The sequence below is a fragment of the Pleurodeles waltl genome, chromosome 6 (genome assembly GCF_031143425.1).
Source record: "Pleurodeles waltl isolate 20211129_DDA chromosome 6, aPleWal1.hap1.20221129, whole genome shotgun sequence".
Classification (NCBI taxonomy): Eukaryota; Metazoa; Chordata; class Amphibia; order Caudata; family Salamandridae; genus Pleurodeles; species Pleurodeles waltl.
In genome coordinates this window covers 1,195,631,727-1,195,652,530 of record NC_090445.1, presented here as the reverse complement: position 1 = coordinate 1,195,652,530, position 20,804 = coordinate 1,195,631,727, and the positions used below count along the sequence as shown (strand labels likewise).

At 44.1% G+C, this 20,804-nt stretch overlaps 1 long non-coding RNA gene across 1 annotated transcript in view; it reads right to left on the bottom strand.

Annotated features, from left to right (window-relative positions):
* The window catches only part of LOC138300737 (uncharacterized), a 1,159,497-nt gene that overhangs the window by 378,953 nt on the left and 759,740 nt on the right, over positions 1 to 20,804 (bottom strand). Inside the window, exon 3 of the long non-coding RNA XR_011204994.1 lies at positions 6,692 to 6,891. This is a non-coding gene — a long non-coding RNA (uncharacterized lncRNA). The remainder of the gene's footprint in view (positions 1 to 6,691; positions 6,892 to 20,804) is intronic.

Genomic DNA, 20,804 nt, shown 5'->3' with positions numbered 1-20,804 from the left:
AGGAGCAGAGGACGAAGTCGAGGAGGCACAAGACGCGGAGGGGGAAGGGGAAGAAATTACAAACATCAAGATTAGAGGGGGATTCCCAATTTGACAATTCTAATATTATTGTAAGTATTTCTAAAGTTCAATTGACTCCGAATCAAAAACGCATTCTCAATTTAGAGCTAAGTTTTTGTCCAGATATTTATTGGGATTATGTTGACACTAGAATAGAACTATATAAATTTACACGCAAGTTGCGGTTAATGAAACATTTTTCCAACAAAACTTGGGCCATTACACCCAAGTCCAACACCAATGTGGATATGCCCTCAGGGTTCCATATTAATGATGTCCCTGATTTAGTAGAAATTGGCAACTTGAGCTGTTCAGCTAACACGAGCAATAATGCAGGCATGGACAATGAAGCCTTGAAAGATATGGGATTTGTAACTGATCAGACCATTTCAAGTGCATTAAAACCTTCTAGCAGATTTAATCCACAGTTACCTATGGGCAATTTGATTGACATGTTTTATGAATTGGTGGTTGATGATATTGATCTTTTTCGCACTAATTGGAATAGTACTAAAGTGAAAAAATCTAAGAGAACCAACTTTTCAGCCGTAGATTGGAAAGATCTAAATGAACTTAAATCCAACAGCACTATTGTCATCAAACCCTCCGATAAAGGAGGTAATATTGTTATTATGGATACAGACAGCTGTGTGAAGGTGGCCAATCATCAACTATCTAACAAGCATCATTATCAAAAATTGAGCACTAATCCCACCATTGAATATCAAACTATCTATCAAACTATCTATTGGGAGATGCTTGATACTTGGCACATGAACGGTCTTAAAGATCAAAATGAGTATCTTTATTTGAAAGTCACATCTCCAAAAACTCCTTGCATTTACTTTTTACCAAAAATTCATAAAAATAAAAAATATCCCCCGTCGACCAATTGTCCGTATGAACTCCTCTCTCCTGGAAAATACTTCCCGTTACTTGGACCTCTTTTTGTGTCCTTATTTAACTGAATTGTCTTCGTATTTACGAGACACCAATGACTTTTTAGCTAAGATTCATAACATTACATGGCAATCCAATTTTTTAATGGTGACCATGGATGTGACCGCTCTATACACCTCTATCATGCATGAATATGGTATGCAGGCCTGCAGTCATTTTTTAGGTACCCGTAAAATTGAATTTTTTCAACATACCAATATGCTTGTGAGCATGCTTAGATTCTGTCTCACCCACAATGCCTTTTTATTTGATAACCAGTATTATTTACAAAAACAAGGGACAGCAATGGGAGCTTCATTTGCTCCCACTTATGCGAACCTATACTGGGCTGGTGGGAGAAGGAAATAGCCTGGTCTGATTCCAACAGCAAGTATATGGAAAAAGTGATATTATGGGTCAGATATATTGATGATCTTTTCCTCATTTGGGATGGTGATGAACATTCCTTGGCTCAATATGTCAATACATTGAATAATAATGAACTTAATATCGATCTAGATCTAAAATACAGTGCACAGACTATAGAATTTCTTGATGTTCAGATCACTGTCCAAAAAGATAGATTACAGACAACTATATATCGCAAACCTACGGCCTGTAACTCTATTCTGCATGGTAATAGCGGTCACCCAAAAGCTTTAAAGTGGAGCATTCCATATTGACAATTCTTACGGGCTCGTAGGATTTGTTCCGATATTGAATGCTTCAACATTGAAATTGCCACCATGATACAAAGATTTCTTGAGAGAGGTTACCCCTTAAAGATTTTAAAGGATGCACAGTTGAGGGTGTCTAACATGCCTAGAGAAAAACTTATTTTTAAATCTGGAGGTATTAATAATCATGGTCAAGATGACAGATCTTTGCCTAGACTTTTTCTGGAATTCAATTCTCAACATTCCCAACTGAACAACATCATACAAAAAAATTGGCATGTTCTCAGACATGATTCATCTATTAGAGATAACATAGGTTTACATCCTCAAATAACATATCGCAAAACTCAGTCATTGGGTGATCATCTCACCAGAAGCGTATTTAGCTCTAGAGCTATTTCATCCTGGCTATCGAAGAAAAGTCTTGGCTTTTGGAAATGTGGTCATTGCAAATCTTGTCTATATGCACACAATACCCATTCTTATACGACATTTGAGGGGAAAATTTGCGAAATAACTGACTGAATTATCTGTGAAACTGAATATGTTGTATATGTTATTGAATGCGGCTGCCCCAAAAAAATGTAGGCAGCACCATTCATAAAGTGAGGTTTTTACAACATCTTAGAGCTATCAAAAACCATGATCCTTCCTATCCGTTAGCCAAACATTTTTGGGATGCACATGAAGGCAATTGCAGCTCCTTAACATTTTGTGGCATAAAAACCATTGCTGCTCATCCCCGGGGGCGGGGGGGTTATAGAACTGCCCATCTAAGACAAACTGAATCGGGAATGATTCTATTATTAGGCACTGAAAACCCCTGGGGTCATAATTTGGATGCAGAACTTCATGTCCATTTGTAAATATTCATATTACTTTAGTCTCTTTTTATGGGATTCTGCAATTATAATAAGATTTCTGGACTAGGACACTGTTTCTTTGTGAAACATATATACTATATACAGTATTTGTAATGTTTTTACACCTTACTTATAGTTTTGCACTTAATTAGCACTTTTTGGGGTATATTCAGTAGCTTTTATACGTATGTCCCTGTCCTTGGATCATATTTATTTTTTTGCTCAAATTCTTGCATTGGCTAAGATCCTTTGTTTGTATCATAAATATAACAATCTTTTGAATTGATATAATACTTGTATTTATATGATCTTAACCCCTATGATAGAATTATTTAACTATTTATTTAATTATCTATCGGTATATGAATTCAACATCACTATTAAGATGAATTGAGACATTTAAATGCTGTTATCAATTAGGATAAGATTTTTGGTTATTCATATATATTAACTCAGCAATTATCTCTTTTTAAAACTTCGTTTTTATCATCTCCTCCTGTATTCACAGGTTGGTTAATCTATTTACTAATTAATTTATTTATAGTTTGAATATATTAATTGTATTTATGAATTGAAGATGTTTATATCATAATGCTTAATAGTTATTTATATATTATGTTTTTGGAACAGCAAAACCAAAACTGATAGTATATTTAAGTAAAATAATATTTATATGTGGGGTATTTTCCTCTATAGAATTTTTAATTGATAATTGAAAATGTATTTATCTATTTATAGGTGAAAATGTTATGATATGATGCTTTAGGAAACTATATAAGAGATAACCTATGCAATATTCAGAATCTTGAATTTTATCCAAGCACGTGGGCACACAAATTGGGATCTCAAATTTAAGACTGTTACGTTACAAAATGGCCACCCCTTTTGCACACTTCTTCTTAGCTATGATGTTAAAAGCAAAGAAGGACTATAGGATTTAAATAGTCTGGTGTAAAAATGTCGCCCATTGTCCAGTTGAAGGCTGTTGCCGAAACGCGTCGACATTTGGCTGGGACAGCGTGTGTTTGTTTGTTTGTTTTAGGGACTTCACAAATTTTTGTATTGATGAACTATTTTTGAAAGTATTTATCATTTATCTATTCATTTTGTTCATTACCATTTTTTGCCTTTACATGAACTTATTTAACAAAATGGAGCCAACGATTTTGCATATATGAGTGAGTTAATTTAATTTTTCGATTTCACTCTTCATATTCCACGAGCTTGTTTGGATATTGTGCAGCCTTTTGGTGTTGAATCAAGTTGCACCGTCTTTTTGTTAATTAGATATAGATATATATGTATACAGATATATCTATATATATATATATATATGCAGATATACACATATACATATATATCCTTACCCACCCCACATGCTAAAAATACCCTTATCAACCTATACTCCTACCCATCTCTAAACCCCCAAAATACCATTACCAGCCTATATCCTTACCCACTCCTAAACCATATAAAATAATCTTACCATCCTATACCCCTACCCAAACCTAAACCATAAACATCCCCTTACCACCCTGTACTCTTATCCACCTCGAAGCGCCCCCCCCCCCACACACACACTTTCCTTAAATATACTTACCTTGCATAGTAAAGGCATTGCATGGTAAAGCCTGTTGTAGAGGCTTTCTCCCAGCTCTGGTAGCAGCACAGAAAACCGCACAATCCTATTGCTGCTTTTGCTTGCTTGTTGACTTGCTGAGAAGAGAACTGGGACGTCTCACAGTACCGTAATGTTGATGTTAACCATACACAGTTTTGAGTGCATAGGTAGCAAGCCTCAAAAAGCCCCATTTGATATAACCCACTGGATGACTTGCTCATGGCACAAGTTCGACTGATCATACCTGACGCAAATGATCACTGAATGACTTGCTTGAGCTGGAAGCTCCCTGGTGACCCCACTGCCTTTGAATGGGGGGCAAAGGTCAGAAATTTTGCAATGTATTGGTATATGCAATGTTTTTCACAGTTTCCTAATTACTTATGAGATAAACATTTGCGGAATACATTTTCAGTAATTAAAAGCACTAAATCTGACACCGGTTGACTTCCTTGCTTCTGGAACCTAATAAATATTAATAAGACTGGAGAGAAAACAGGCTGATATTTTGTGATGCAGTTAAAAAAGTTAAAGTTTAATAGCATCTTTCTGGATGAGCCAGGCAGATGCTCGGAGACTTCATGTGGTTGAGGCAGATGCATGCTCGTAGGTGTTATTGCTTGTCAATTCTATGTTTTTTTATCTGCTTACAAAACATCAAGACAGTAGCAATCCTGTCTTCCTACAGGGTGCCTGTTGTGCCTGCCAACGGTTCCACCGCAGAAGCGAACCCCCACCATTTCCGGTTCGGATTGTCTCATGGAGGTCCTAGCTATCTAAAGAGCTCTACAGGGTGTAGCTGCCCGTGTGCATGTGCCTCAAATGTACAGTGGAGTACAATCGTTTTAAAATCTAAACTCTTTAAAAACAGTAGAGAAAAGGCTGTGTTGAAGAAAAGGGGTGGGACAAATGACATGGAGGTCGGTCAGAAGGAGGGGGCGTCAGATGTGAAAGAGGAACGTTTGGCCCAGCTGCACCATGATTACATTTCAACTGTTAGAAACAATCTGAATAAGCCGAACGCACAGACTAGCAAAAGTAGGAGAGGTCGGATAAAGATTCCATGGTCTTCTTTGAGCCTGACGATGATGACTTATATAGATTACAACAAAATGAATAAGCATTTCTATGTTTTTTACATTTCTGTTGAACAGTAGAGGCATTCAATCACAGCCACCGATTTCAATCAAGTACCACACTAGTGTAACAGCTGGTATCTTCGGTGTTTGAGGTTTTGTACCCAGCCACACACATCCACTAAATGACCACTCTTTCTTCACGCCGGTTGGTTGGGAGTCGGCTTAATATCTTGTGATGCGAAATGTACTTGTCCTCTATTACTTATAACAGCGTAGACCAAGGGAATGACGATAATGCTTTGTTGAACTGAGTATAGCTGCTAGAAATTATAAATATAATCAAATAGTGCCTTTATATATTTGTTTGAATGAAGAAAATAAAACAAAGTCAAAATAAACTCTAGAGAAAGTAACTCGCTTACAAACATTTATAGGTAGATGCACTTCCCTGATCTGATACACATATAAATCATAGATAGCAATCACTAATGGAACAGATACTTCTATACAAGTGATGATAACATAGAAAAATATTTTGAAATATTCCAGATCAACTCTTAACCAAGGACAATTTTTCAAAATCTGTGGATTATAAAAGTGAATCTTGATGAGATTCTACCAGTATTGTAAGGCGGGCTTTGGTGAGACAATACCTTGAACTGTGGAGCGTGACTGAACAAGAGATACATGAAGAACTCTGAAACAGCTGAGGAGAAAGAGCCACAGTGGAAAAAGTATCACAATTTGACCGCTAAGCAATAGGATCTGTAACATAACACAGAGAGCTCAGACAGCAGGCCGCTATGGTGGTAGCCCTAGATGATGAGGTTTGTATCTGCTTTGGGACACATTACCTGGGTGTGATAATGCTTCCCCCAAATAAAGGATAACAGGGACATCTAGACTATGTGGCTCATGCAGATAGAGAAGTGAGAGGAGAGCCAGGGTCGATTGCTAATGAGAAGCGTTACAGGAAAAGTTAAAGGTTGAAGGAAGTAAAGGGTCAAACAGAAATCTCAGTTCCAACTCCTAAGTCGACCCCCCCAAAAAAAACCTTAGGGAACAGTTAAACCTAGTGGGAAGAGGTCCGGGGGCATCTGTGCACCATAGAAAGTGAAAGCAAAATTAATGGATGTCAACCCCCCAACTTATAAACCAGTGAGTGTAGTAGAACTGTGGAGAAAATAAAAAGCTCTGCACGGGGAGTGGTAGATTATTTTATCCACACTAATAAAAAGAGTGGTACAATAAATCTAATCCTCACGGACAGTCAGCTATAAAACTGTAGAGCAGCTAGGATTCAGTGGATAAACAGTTGCCCTTTTCTGTGGAAGAATGAGGAAGAGTGGAAACATTTGAAACCATAAGTCTTCTACATGTGGCAGTTGGCATTCTATATTTCACTTAGAGACAAGGGTACACATAGACAATCGCAGACATTCAAAATGATACCTGAGAAGTATAACTGCGACCCAGTATATCGCGTACTTCAAGTGGCCAGCAGCGCTGATGATCACAGTCTTGTCAGGTAATCCTAGGCATTTGTGACTTGATCCAGCGTCGGAGCTCTTGTTGTGCACACATGAAACTTAGTTAAGAAGAAACGTATTCCGTTGACTGGGGCACATCAATTCCATCAGTTTGTTTTACATCTGCAATCAGCAACAGCCATAAGAATTCCATCATTCAAATGTGTTACATTTCTACTCGTCACAGTTACCAACATTCAGTTACAGTAAGCTCACAACACATCCCCTATGTACATATAAAGACAACTACCCAGGTAAAAAGTAATGCTACGAGTGAATTAAAACTGAAGATAAATATAAATGAATGTAGACAGATTAACAGAGGAATATAAACAAAACAATAATCTTGACAATTATCAAGTAATACACATATATATATATATATATATATACAGGGAGTGCAGAATTATTAGGCAAATGAGTATTTTGACCACATCATCCTCTTTATGCATGTTGTCTTACTCCAAGCTGTATAGGCTCGAAAGCCTACTACCAATTAAGCATATTAGGTGATGTGCATCTCTGTAATGAGAAGGGGTGTGGTCTAATGACATCAACACCCTATATCAGGTGTGCATAATTATTAGGCAACTTCCTTTCCTTTGGCAAAATGGGTCAAAAGAAGGACTTGACAGGCTCAGAAAAGTCAAAAATAGTGAGATATCTTGCAGAGGGATGCAGCACTCTTAAAATTGCAAAGCTTCTGAAGCGTGATCATCGAACAATCAAGCGTTTCATTCAAAATAGTCAACAGGGTCGCAAGAAGCGTGTGGAAAAACCAAGGCGCAAAATAACTGCCCATCAACTGAGAAAAGTCAAGCGTGCAGCTGCCACGATGCCACTTGCCACCAGTTTGGCCATATTTCAGAGCTGCAACATCACTGGAGTGCCCAAAAGCACAAGGTGTGCAATACTCAGAGACATGGCCAAGGTAAGAAAGGCTGAAAGACGACCACCACTGAACAAGACACACAAGCTGTAACGTCAAGACTGGGCCAAGAAATATCTCAAGACTGATTTTTCTAAGGTTTTATGGACTGATGAAATGAGAGTGAGTCTTGATGGGCCCGTGGCTGGATTGGTAAAGGGCAGAGAGCTCCAGTCCGACTCAGACGCCAGCAAGGTGGAGGTGGAGTACTGGTTTGGGCTGGTATCATCAAAGATGAGCTTGTGGGGCCTTTTCGGGTTGAGGATGGAGTCAAGCTCAACTCCCAGTCCTACTGCCAGTTCCTGGAAGACACCTTCTTCAAGCAGTGGTACAGGAAGAAGTCTGCATCCTTCAAGAAAAACATGATTTTCATGCAGGACAATGCTCCATCACACGCGTCCAAGTACTCCACAGCGTGGCTGGCAAGAAAGGGTATAAAAGAAGGAAATCTAATGACATGGCCTCCTTGTTCACCTGATCTGAACCCCATTGAGAACCTGTGGTCCATCATCAAATGTGAGATTTACAAGGAGGGAAAACAGTACACCTCTCTGAACAGTGTCTGGGAGGCTGTGGTTGCTGCTGCACGCAATGTTGATGGTGAACAGATCAAAACACTGACAGAATCCATGGATGGCAGGCTTTTGAGTGTCCTTGCAAAGAAAGGTGGCTATATTGGTCACTGATTTGTTTTTGTTTTGTTTTTGAATGTCAGAAATGTATATTTGTGAATGTTGAGATGTTATATTGGTTTCACTGGTAATGATAAATAATTGAAATGGGTATATATTTTTTTTTGTTAAGTTGCCTAATAATTATGCACAGTGATAGTCACCTGAACACACAGATATCCCCCTAACATAGCTAAAACTAAAAACAAACTAAAAACTACTTCCAAAAATATTCAGCTTTGATATTAATGAGTTTTTTGGGTTCATTGAGAACATGGTTGTTGTTCAATAATAAAATTAATCCTCAAAAATACAACTTGCCTAATAATTCTGCACTCCCTGTATATATACATACACACATTTGTATAACCTAGAACTCCCATCCTTCATAAATGTACAGTGAGAGATTACAGCACATCATTCCCAAACGCTATAAAATGATCCAAAGCCCAGGCTCACACCAATATCTCCCATTCAATGATGAAGCACGTCTCCTCAGTCGGAGACAAGGACATAGATGCATATGTAATCCCTAATTCTTTAGCATTCACATCAATGTGATTCAAGAATGTACATAATCTTTTGTTGCTGGCATCAGAGGAGTGTTTTCAGTAAGTGTTACCTCCCAACTCAGGATCCCGGTAGCTTCTTGCCATACTGTCACCACTGTTTGTGTATGCATCAGTAGTAGTTTCTGTATGCATGGTATTGCTGGTTATCACCTCCTTCCGATTGCATGCCTATTTATTCTAACTACTGGCTGTTCTTGGGGCATGAATACCCAGTCTCTAATGATTGTGAGCTGAGTGGCACAATAATATTTACTGATGTCAGGAAGGGCTATGCTCCCATTGTATACTCTCCTCATCATTATATTCGGCTCTCCAGTGCTCCTCAACTTTCCTAAATCTTTCCAGCAAGTTATATAGTTTTTTATCTAAAAAAGCATCTTTGTCCTTCGTGACTGTAGGAAAGTAACATCTTTCTTGGCATGTTACCCCCAATTTCTGCCTGTTTGGCAGTGTGTTTTAACTGTCTCACTGGGATCCTGCTAGCCAGGACAATAGTGCTCATAGTTTGTGGCATATATGTGTTGTCAGTATGTTTGACTGTGTCACTGGAGTTCTGCTAACCAGAACTCCAGTGCTTATGCTCTCTCTATGTGCCAAATTTGCCACTATAGTTTAGTGACTCCATATACCAATTATAATTGGCACACTGGTCCCCCTTTACAAGTCCCTAGTGTATGGTACCTAGGTACCCAGGGCATTGGGGTTCCAGGAGATCCTTATGGGCTGCAGCATTTCTTTTGCCACCCATAAGGAGCTCATACAAACACTCCTTCAGTACTGCCATTGCAGCCTGAGTGAAATAGTGCACACACCATTTCACAGCCATTTTCACTGCATCAGGTAACTTATAAGTCACCTATATGTCTAACCTTCAGTTACCGAAGGCTAGGTGCAAAGTTACTGTGTGTGAGGGCACCCTTGCACTAGCAAAGGTGCCCCCACGTTGTCCAGGGCCAATTCTCCAGACTTCGTGCGGGGACCCTATTATTAGCGTGCACTACATATATGTCAATACATATGTAAAGAAATGGCTCCCTGTTGCAGTTACCCCCCACTTTTTGCCTGATACTGATGCTGACTTGACTGAGAAGTGTGCTGGGACCCTGCTAACCAGGCCCCAGCACCAGTGTTCCTTCACCTAAAATGTACCATTGTATCCACAATTGGCACACCCTGGCATTCAGATAAGTCCCTTGTAACTGGTACTTCTAGTACCAAGGGCCCTGATGCCAAGGAAGGTCTCTAAGGGCTGCAGCATGTCTTATGCCACCCTAGAGACCCCTCACTCAGCACAGACACACTGCTTACAAGCCTGTGTGTGCTAGTGAGAACAAAATGAGTAAGTCGACATGGCACTCCCCTCAGGGTGCCATGCCAGCCTCTCACTGCCTATGCAGTATAGGTAAGACACCCCTCTAGCAGGCCTTACAGCCCTAAGGCAGGGTGCACTATACCATAGGTGAGGGTACCAGTGCATGAGCATGGTACCCCTACAGTGTCTAAACAAAACCTTAGACATTGTAAGTGCAGGGTAGCCATAAGAGTATATGGTCTGGGAGTCTGTCAAACACGAACTCCACAGCACCATAATGGCTACACTGAAAACTGGGAAGTTTGGTATCAAACTTCTCAGCACAATAAATGCACACTGATGCCAGTGTACATTTTATTGTAAAATACACCCCAGAGGGCACCTTAGAGGTGCCCCCTGAAACTTAACCGACTATCTGTGTAGGCTGACTAGTTTTAGCAGCCTGCCACAAACCGAGACATGTTGCTGGCCCCATGGGGAGAGTGCCTTTGTCACTCTGAGGCCAGTAACAAAGCCTGCACTGGGTGGAGATGCTAACACCTCTCCCAGGCAGGAATTGTCACACCTGGCGGTGAGCCTCAAAGGCTCACCTCCTTTGTGCCAACCCAGCAGGACACTCCAGCTAGTGGAGTTGCCCGCCCCCTCCGGCCAGGCCCCACTTTTGGCGGCAAGGCCGGAGAAAATAATGAGAAAAACAAGGAGGAGTCACTGACCAGTCAGGACAGCCCCTAAGGTGTCCTGAGCTGAAGTGACTCTAACTTTTAGAAATCCTCCATCTTGCAGATGGAGGATTCCCCCAATAGGGTTAGGATTGTGACCCCCTCCCCTTGGGAGGAGGCACGAAGAGGGTGTACCCACCCTCAGGGCTAGTAGCCATTGGCTACTAACCCCCCAGACCTAAACACGCCCTTAAATTTAGTATTTAAGGGCTACCCTGAACCCTAGAAAATTAGATTCCTGCAACTACAAGAAGAAGGACTGCCCAGCTGAAAACCCCTGCAGCGGAAGACCAGAAGACGACAACTGCCTTGGCTCCAGAAACTCACCGGCCTGTCTCCTGCCTTCCAAAGATCCTGCTTCAGCGACGCCTTCCGAAGGGACCAGCGACCTCGACATCCTCTGAGGACTGCCCCTGCTTCGAAAAGACAAGAAACTCCCGAGGACAGCGGACCTGCTCCAAGAAAAGCTGCAACTTTGTTTCCAGCAACTTTAAAAGAACCCTGCAAGCTCCCCGCAAGAAGCGTGAGACTTGCAACACTGCACCCGGCGACCCCGACTCGGCTGGTGGCGATCCAACACCTCAGGAGGGACCCCAGGACTACTCTGATACTGTGAGTACCAAAACCTGTCCCCCCTGAGCCCCCACAGCGCCGCCTGCAGAGGGAATCCCGAGGCTTCCCCTGACCGCGACTCTTTGAACCTAAAGTCCCGACACCTGGGAGAGACCCTGCACCCGCAGCCCCCAGGACCTGAAGGACCGGACTTTCACTGGAGAAGTGACCCCCAGGAGTCCCTCTCCCTTGCCCAAGTGGAGGTTTCCCCGAGGAACCCCCCCCTTGCCTGCCTGCAGCGCTGAAGAGATCCCGAGATCTCTCATAGACTAACATTGCGAACCCGACGCTTGTTTCTACACTGCACCCGGCCGCCCCCGCGCCGCTGAGGGTGAAATTTCTGTGTGGACTTGTGTCCCCCCCGGTGCCCTACAAAACCCCCCTGGTCTGCCCTCCGAAGACGCGGGTACTTACCTGCAAGCAGACCGGAACCGGGGCACCCCCTCCTCTCCATTCTAGCCTATGTGTTTTGGGCACCACTTTGAACTCTGCACCTGACCGGCCCTGAGCTGCTGGTGTGGTGACTTTGGGGTTGCTCTGAACCCCCAACGGTGGGCTACCTTGGACCAAGAACTGAGCCCTGTAAGTGTCTTACTTACCTGGTTAACCTAACAAATACTTACCTCCCCTAGGAACTGTGAAAATTGCACTAAGTGTCCACTTTTAAAACAGCTATTTGTGAATAACTTGAAAAGTATACATGCAATTTTTATGATTTGAAGTTCCTAAAGTACTTACCTGCAATACCTTTCGAATAAGATATTACATGTAGAATTTGAACCTGTGGTTCTTAAAATAAACTAAGAAAATATATTTTTCTATACAAAACCTATTGGCTGGATTTGTCTCTGAGTGTGTGTACCTCATTTATTGTCTATGTGTATGTACAACAAATGCTTAACACTACTCCTTGGATAAGCCTACTGCTCGACCACACTACCACAAAATAGAGCATTAGTATTATCTATTTTTTTCCACTATTTTACCTCTAAGGGGAACCCTTGGACTCTGTGCATGCTATTCCTTACTTTGAAATAGCACATACAGAGCCAACTTCCTACATTGGTGGCAGCGGTGGGATACAAGACTTTGCATTTGCTGGACTACTCAGCCAATACCTGATCACACGACAAATTCCAAAATTGTCATTAGAAATTGATTTTTGCAATTTGAAAAGTTTTCTAAATTCTTAAAAGTCCTGCTAGGGCCTTGTGTGTTAAGTCCCTGTTTAGCATTTCTTTTTAGAGTTTAAAAGTTTGTAAAAGTTTGAATTAGATTCTAGAACCAGTTGTAGATTCTTAAAAAGTATTCCAACTTTTAGAAGCAAAATGTCTAGCACAGATGTGACTGTGGTGGAACTCGACACCACACCTTACCTCCATCTTAAGATGAGGGAGCTAAGGTCACTCTGTAAAATAAAGAAGATAACAATGGGCCCCAAACCTACCAAAATACAGCTCCAGGAGCTTTTGGCAGAGTTTGAAAAGGCCAACCCCTCTGAGGGTGGCAACTCAGAGGAAGAGGATAGTGACTTGGAGGACAATTCCCCCCTACCAGTCCTATCTAGGGAGAACAGGGTCCCTCAAACCCTGACTCCAAAAATAATAGTCAGAGATGCTGGTTCCCTCACAGGAGAGACCAACACCTCTGAAATCACTGAGGATAGCCCCAGTGAAGAGGACATCCAGTTAGCCAGGATGGCCAAAAGATTGGCTTTGGAAAGACAGATCCTAGCCATAGAAAGGGAAAGACAAGAGATGGGCCTAGGACCCATCAATGGTGGCAGCAACTTAAATAGGGTCAGAGATTCTCCTGACATCCTAAAAATCCCCAAAGGGATTGTAACAAAATATGAAGATGGTGATGACATCACCAAATGGTTCACAGCTTTTGAGAGGGCTTGTGTAACCAGAAAAATGAACAGATCTCACTGGGGTGCTCTCCTTTGGGAAATGTTCACTGGAAAGTGTAGGGATAGACTCCTCACACTCTCTGGAAAAGATGCAGAATCTTATGACCTCATGAAGGGTACCCTGATTGAGGGCTTTGGATTCTCCACTGAGGAGTATAGAATTAGATTCAGGGGGGCTCAAAAATCCTCGAGCCAGACCTGGGTTGATTTTGTAGACTACTCAGTAAAAACACTAGATGGTTGGTTAACTGGAAATGAAGTGTGTGACTATGTTGGGCTTTATAATTTGTTTATGAAAGAACACATTTTAAGTAACTGCTTCAATGAAAAGTTGCATCAGTATCTGGTAGACCTAGGTCCAATTTCTCCCCAAGAATTGGGAAAGAAGGCAGACCACTGGGTCAAGACTAGGGTAACCAAAACTTCCACTGGGGGTGACCAAAAGAAAGGGGTTACAAAAACTCCCCAGGAGAAAGTGGGTAACACTAGAAACAAAGAAAAAGAGTCCTCTGTAGGCCCCCAAAAACCAGAACAGGTGGGTGGGCCCCAAGACACAACCCAAAACAAAGGTGGGTACCAGGGTAAGAACTGGGATGCCACTAAGGCATGGTGCCACAACTGTAAACAGTCTGGGCACCACACCAAGGACACTTCTTGTCCCAAAAACAAACCCCAGAACAAAATTCCTGGGGTAACCAGTGTAGCCATGGGAGATGACTCCTCAGATGAGGAGGTCTTCTTAGCCTTCAACTGGAAACAGGGCCCAACAGGTGAGTTGGAGATTCCAGAGGGAAGTAGACACTTCCACCACCTACTGGTGAATGGAATCCCAACCACTGCCCTGAGAGACACTTGTGCCAGTCACACTATTGTGCATGACAGGCTGGTGCTCTCAAACCAGTACATCCCAGGTGAGACTGCCAGGGTAAGAGTTAGCCTAGACAGGGTCACTAAGAGGCCTGTGGCTTTAGTGCCCATAGAAGTGGGTGGCACTCTTAGCTGGAGAAGGGTAGTAGTCAGTACAGACCTCCCCCTTGATTGTCTCCTTGGAAATGACTATCCAGAGGTTAGTCAGAGCCCAAGAGAGGAACTGGTCCAGTGCCAGTCCTCTCCCAAGGATCCTGGAAGTCCTGCCTCTGCAGTAAATGCAAGCAGGCCCCAGAAGAAGAAGAAAAGAAAACAGAGTAGGAAGGGTGGACAACCTTTAGCCAAGGTTACAGCAAGCCAAGGAGATTCTGCTCCAGTAGGGGAGAACTCCAAAAATGGCCCTGATAAAGTCCAACCTGACCCACAAGAAGTCCTGGCTAGTCAGGCAACTGTTAAACCTGAGTGGGTGGCTCCTCAGCTAACAGAAGAAAGAGTGGAAGAAGGGTGTTTACTACAAGATGTGGTAACCCCCCACTCCAATACAGCAGACAGGCAACCTGAACCCAAAGAAGCCTGTAACTTAGCCCCTTCCCTTTTAGGTGAAGAGCTAAAGGTGTGGTTCTGGGCACTGACAGCTGTCAGTGGCCTCTGCTGGGTGTTAGCCTTTATGGCTGCACTATCCTTAGCATGGTGGTCTGACCCCATGCCAAATAGCAAGTTAGGCCCCCTGACCCTATTGGTCATGGTGGGGTTACTCCAGCTCTGGGTAACCTCTCTGGGTAAGCTAGGGGTGACCCTGGCCAAGATAAGGTTAGCAGAGGTGGACACCTCTAAGACCAAAATAGAAAGAATGGGTGGAGACATTGAAGAGGCAGACAAGAGGCAATTCAGACTAGGTCCTATCACTGTGGAAGTGGGTCAGTTCCCCAAAGGGAATGACCTGAACAGAAGGATGTAAGGCAGAGTAGGCCCTGCAACTAACCAGCCTATTTCTCCTACTCTTCCTCGCCTGACAGACTAGGAAGACTCTCCCAGCTTGGGCTGAGTCTCCTGGCCTGTGGGCTGGGGGGGGGCTTGTGTAAAGAAATGGCTCCCTGTTGCAGTTACCCCCCACTTTTTGCCTGATACTGATGCTGACTTGACTGAGAAGTGTGCTGGGACCCTGCTAACCAGGCCCCAGCACCAGTGTTCCTTCACCTAAAATGTACCATTGTATCCACAATTGGCACACCCTGGCATTCAGATAAGTCCCTTGTAACTGGTACTTCTAGTACCAAGGGCCCTGATGCCAAGAAAGGTCTCTAAGGGCTGCAGCATGTCTTATGCCACCCTAGAGACCCCTCACTCAGCACAGACACACTGCTTACAAGCCTGTGTGTGCTAGTGAGAACAAAATGAGTAAGTCGACATGGCACTCCCCTCAGGGTGCCATGCCAGCCTCTCACTGCCTATGCAGTATAGGTAAGACACCCCTCTAGCAGGCCTTACAGCCCTAAGGCAGGGTGCACTATACCATAGGTGAGGGTACCAGTGCATGAGCATGGTACCCCTACAGTGTCTAAACAAAACCTTAGACATTGTAAGTGCAGGGTAGCCATAAGAGTATATGGTCTGGGAGTCTGTCAAACACGAACTCCACTGCACCATAATGGCTACACTGAAAACTGGGAAGTTTGGTATCAAACTTCTCAGCACAATAAATGCACACTGATGCCAGTGTACATTTTATTGTAAAATACACCCCAGAGGGCACCTTAGAGGTGCCCCCTGAAACTTAACCGACTATCTGTGTAGGCTGACTAGTTTTAGCAGCCTGCCACAAACCGAGACATGTTGCTGGCCCCATGGGGAGAGTGCCTTTGTCACTCTGAGGCCAGTAACAAAGCCTGCACTGGGTGGAGATGCTAACACCTCTCCCAGGCAGGAATTGTCACACCTGGCGGTGAGCCTCAAAGGCTCACCTCCTTTGTGCCAACCCAGCAGGACACTCCAGCTAGTGGAGTTGCCCGCCCCCTCCGGCCAGGCCCCACTTTTGGCGGCAAGGCCGGAGAAAATAATGAGAAAAACAAGGAGGAGTCACTGACCAGTCAGGACAGCCCCTAAGGTGTCCTGAGCTGAAGTGACTCTAACTTTTAGAAATCCTCCATCTTGCAGATGGAGGATTCCCCCAATAGGGTTAGGATTGTGACCCCCTCCCCTTGGGAGGAGGCACGAAGAGGGTGTACCCACCCTCAGGGCTAGTAGCCATTGGCTACTAACCCCCCAGACCTAAACACGCCCTTAAATTTAGTATTTAAGGGCTACCCTGAACCCTAGAAAATTAGATTCCTGCAACTACAAGAAGAAGGACTGCCCAGCTGAAAACCCCTGCAGCGGAAGACCAGAAGACGACAACTGCCTTGGCTCCAGAAACTCACCGGCCTGTCTCCTGCCTTCCAAAGATCCTGCTTCAGCGACGCCTTCCGAAGGGACCAGCGACCTCGACATCCTCTGAGGACTGCCCCTGCTTCGAAAAGACAAGAAACTCCCGAGGACAACGGACCTGCTCCAAGAAAAGCTGCAACTTTGTTTCCAGCAACTTTAAAAGAACCCTGCAAGCTCCCCGCAAGAAGCGTGAGACTTGCAACACTGCACCCGGCGACCCCGACTCGGCTGGTGGCGATCCAACACCTCAGGAGGGACCCCAGGACTACTCTGATACTGTGAGTACCAAAACCTGTCCCCCCTGAGCCCCCACAGCGCCGCCTGCAGAGGGAATCCCGAGGCTTCCCCTGACCGCGACTCTTTGAACCTAAAGTCCCGACACCTGGGAGAGACCCTGCACCCGCAGCCCCCAGGACCTGAAGGACCGGACTTTCACTGGAGAAGTGACCCCCAGGAGTCCCTCTCCCTTGCCCAAGTGGAGGTTTCCCCGAGGAACCCCCCCCCTTGCCTGCCTGCAGCGCTGAAGAGATCCCGAGATCTCTCATAGACTAACATTGCGAACCCGACGCTTGTTTCTACACTGCACCCGGCCGCCCCCGCGCCGCTGAGGGTGAAATTTCTGTGTGGACTTGTGTCCCCCCCGGTGCCCTACAAAACCCCCCTGGTCTGCCCTCCGAAGACGCGGGTACTTACCTGCAAGCAGACCGGAACCGGGGCACCCCCTCCTCTCCATTCTAGCCTATGTGTTTTGGGCACCACTTTGAACTCTGCACCTGACCGGCCCTGAGCTGCTGGTGTGGTGACTTTGGGGTTGCTCTGAACCCCCAACGGTGGGCTACCTTGGACCAAGAACTGAGCCCTGTAAGTGTCTTACTTACCTGGTTAACCTAACAAATACTTACCTCCCCTAGGAACTGTGAAAATTGCACTAAGTGTCCACTTTTAAAACAGCTATTTGTGAATAACTTGAAAAGTATACATGCAATTTTTATGATTTGAAGTTCCTAAAGTACTTACCTGCAATACCTTTCGAATAAGATATTACATGTAGAATTTGAACCTGTGGTTCTTAAAATAAACTAAGAAAAGATATTTTTCTATACAAAACCTATTGGCTGGATTTGTCTCTGAGTGTGTGTACCTCATTTATTGTCTATGTGTATGTACAACAAATGCTTAACACTACTCCTTGGATAAGCCTACTGCTCGACCACACTACCACAAAATAGAGCATTAGTATTATCTATTTTTTCCCACTATTTTACCTCTAAGGGGAACCCTTGGACTCTGTGCATGCTATTCCTTACTTTGAAATAGCACATACAGAGCCAACTTCCTACAACATATATGTAGCTTCACAGTGGTAACTCTGAATATGGCCATGGGAGGTGTCTAAGATCATGGAATTGACTCCTCCATCCAAATCTGGTATTGGGGGGGGCAATTCCATGGACCCCCAGTACTGCCAAACCAGCTTTCTAAAGTTTCCACTGCAGCCCCAGCTGCTGTCACCTCAAAGGCAGGTTTCTGCCCTCCTGGGGATTGAGCAGCTCAAACCCAGAAAGGCAGAACAATGCATTTCCTTTAGGAGAGGGTTGTTACACCCTCTCCCATTGGAAATAGGTGTTACAGGCATGGGAAGGGTCTCGCCTCTGGGTGTTTCCTCAGATTTAATTTACAAGACTCCACCAGGACTCCTCTGCATCCTCTACTTCAGCTTCTGACCGTCAGTCCAACCTCAGACTGCTCTAGGAACCGCTGTAACTGCAACAAAGTATCCAGGAAGGCTACTGTGACTTGCAACTTCAGCTCGAGACAGCAACTGCAACAGTTTCCAGGTTGTGCTCACTCTGAGGACTGCCTGTCCTCACCCTTCACCAGAAGAACCAAAGGAATCTCCTGTGGAGTGATGGAGTCACTGTCCTGCTTCAGTGGGCACCTCTCTGCAACGGCGACCTGTACTCTGGGACGCCTCTCCTGCTGACGAGCGTGATCCCTGGAACACAGGTAGTGGACTGAAGTGTTCCTGACTGTCCAAAGGTCCAGCTATCCAAATTGTTCTGGGGGTAAGAGCTTGACTCCCAGTGCCAGACAGTACCCCTGTGCATCGCGTCTTCTGCAGCTCCTTGGGCTTCTGTGCACTTCTTCCAAAAGTTCTTCGTGCACAGCGTAGCCCAGGTCCCCAGCACTCTATCCTGCGATGCACAGCACCCTGAGTTGTTCGTCGGTTGCGTGAGATCTTTCTTTGTAGTGGTGTGATGACTGCACTTCGCAACTCCTTTGTCCCCGTGTCCTGGGACTCCCGTGGGTGCTGCCTGCACTTCTGAGGGCTCTCTGAAGTGCAGAGAGCCACCTCTGTCTCCTCAGCCCGAGTTGAGACCCCCCAGAACCCTCTGGGGTCCGGGCAGCTCCTCTTTGATGCAAAATGCGTTCTTGCGTGAACCAAGGCTTGTTGGTGGAATCCAGCGAGGCAAACTGCCTGCATCCAACGACTCGACGTGGGACATCTCCTGTACCAAGCAGGAACCCATAGCTATCTTCTTTGGTGCATTTCTGTACTTTTCTTCTAACCAGAGAATCCACTTTTGCACCTTCTTCCAGGTGGGCAGGGGCTCCTGTTCTTCCTGGACTCTTTATCGACTTTTGGACTTGGTCACCTCTCTCCACAGGTCTTCAGGTCCAGGAATCGATTATTGTTTTCTTACAGTCTTGCTTGGTTCTTGCATAATCCTTCACCACAAGTTCTAGTGTGTTCTGTGGAAACTTGCTTTCTTTACTACGGTTTTCCTGGGCTCTGGGTTGGGGTACTTTACTTACCTTTGGTGTTTTCCTACACTCCCAGAGCCCCTCTACATACTACACTTGCCTTAGGGGGGAATCCGACTTTCGCATTCCACTATTTTAGTATATGGTTTATGTTGCCCCTAGGTCCATTACAATCTATTGTGTTTTTCACTGTTTGCACTATTCTATGACTGTTTAGTTACATGATTTTGGTTACTAGTGTATATATTGTGTATAATACTTGCCGCCAGTAGGAGTATTGCCTCTAAGATATTTTTGGCCTTGTGTCACTAGAATAAAGTACCTTTATTTTTGGTAACACTGAGTATTGTCTTTTATTGTATAGAAGTACTGTGTGACTATGGTGGTATTGCAAGAGCTTTGCATGTCTCCTAGTTCAGCCTTGGCTGCTCTGCTACAGATACCCCTAGACAGCCTAAGCTGCTAGACACTGCTTACATTTCACTAATGAGGGATACCTGGACCTGGTATAAGGTGTAAGTACCTTAGGTACCCACTACAAACCAGGCCAGCTTCCTACAGTGATATAAATTCCTAAATAGTGAAAGCCCCACCTGGAGAGTTGTACCGGGCAATTAACAGGCATTCATGGTGTCAAATCACTGTGTGTATGTGCCACTTCTCCCAGATTATTTTGGATCCAGAGTATTTCCCAATACACAGCCACATACAACACGTTATCTGCACATATTGATATCCTTTCCTCCGAAGTACCATCCCAGTTTAGTCCCCTAACTAGGCAGCCTTCCCTTATCTTTGTTGCCAGTGGTTTCAGCACCAGTGTGGAAATCATAGGTGGAAGCCCTGTCTTGTTCCTCTTCCCAAATGAAAGGGCTGTGACAAGACACCATATACTTTCACTCCGGCCATCGTTTGTTCGTATAGGAGTTTAACCTACTGAATGAATTTAGGCCCAAATACCATTTTAACAAGTACTGAAACATGTCACCATTGTGGCGTCCAGTAACACTGCCATTTCGAGGACCACGTCCAATATACCCCATACACCCATACAGTGTCCTTAAATTTAGTCTCATCCCTTTATTCAGTATAAAGCCGGCCAGTCACCAAAAATTTAGCTAGGCTTTTTTGGTTCGTCATTGGGGATGAAGTGTCACTGTCATTTATCTGCGCTTAATAAAATATTAAATTGCAACATGCTTAATCGTTACTTATATGTGTATACACATTATTTTACAGTTAGATTTCATTAA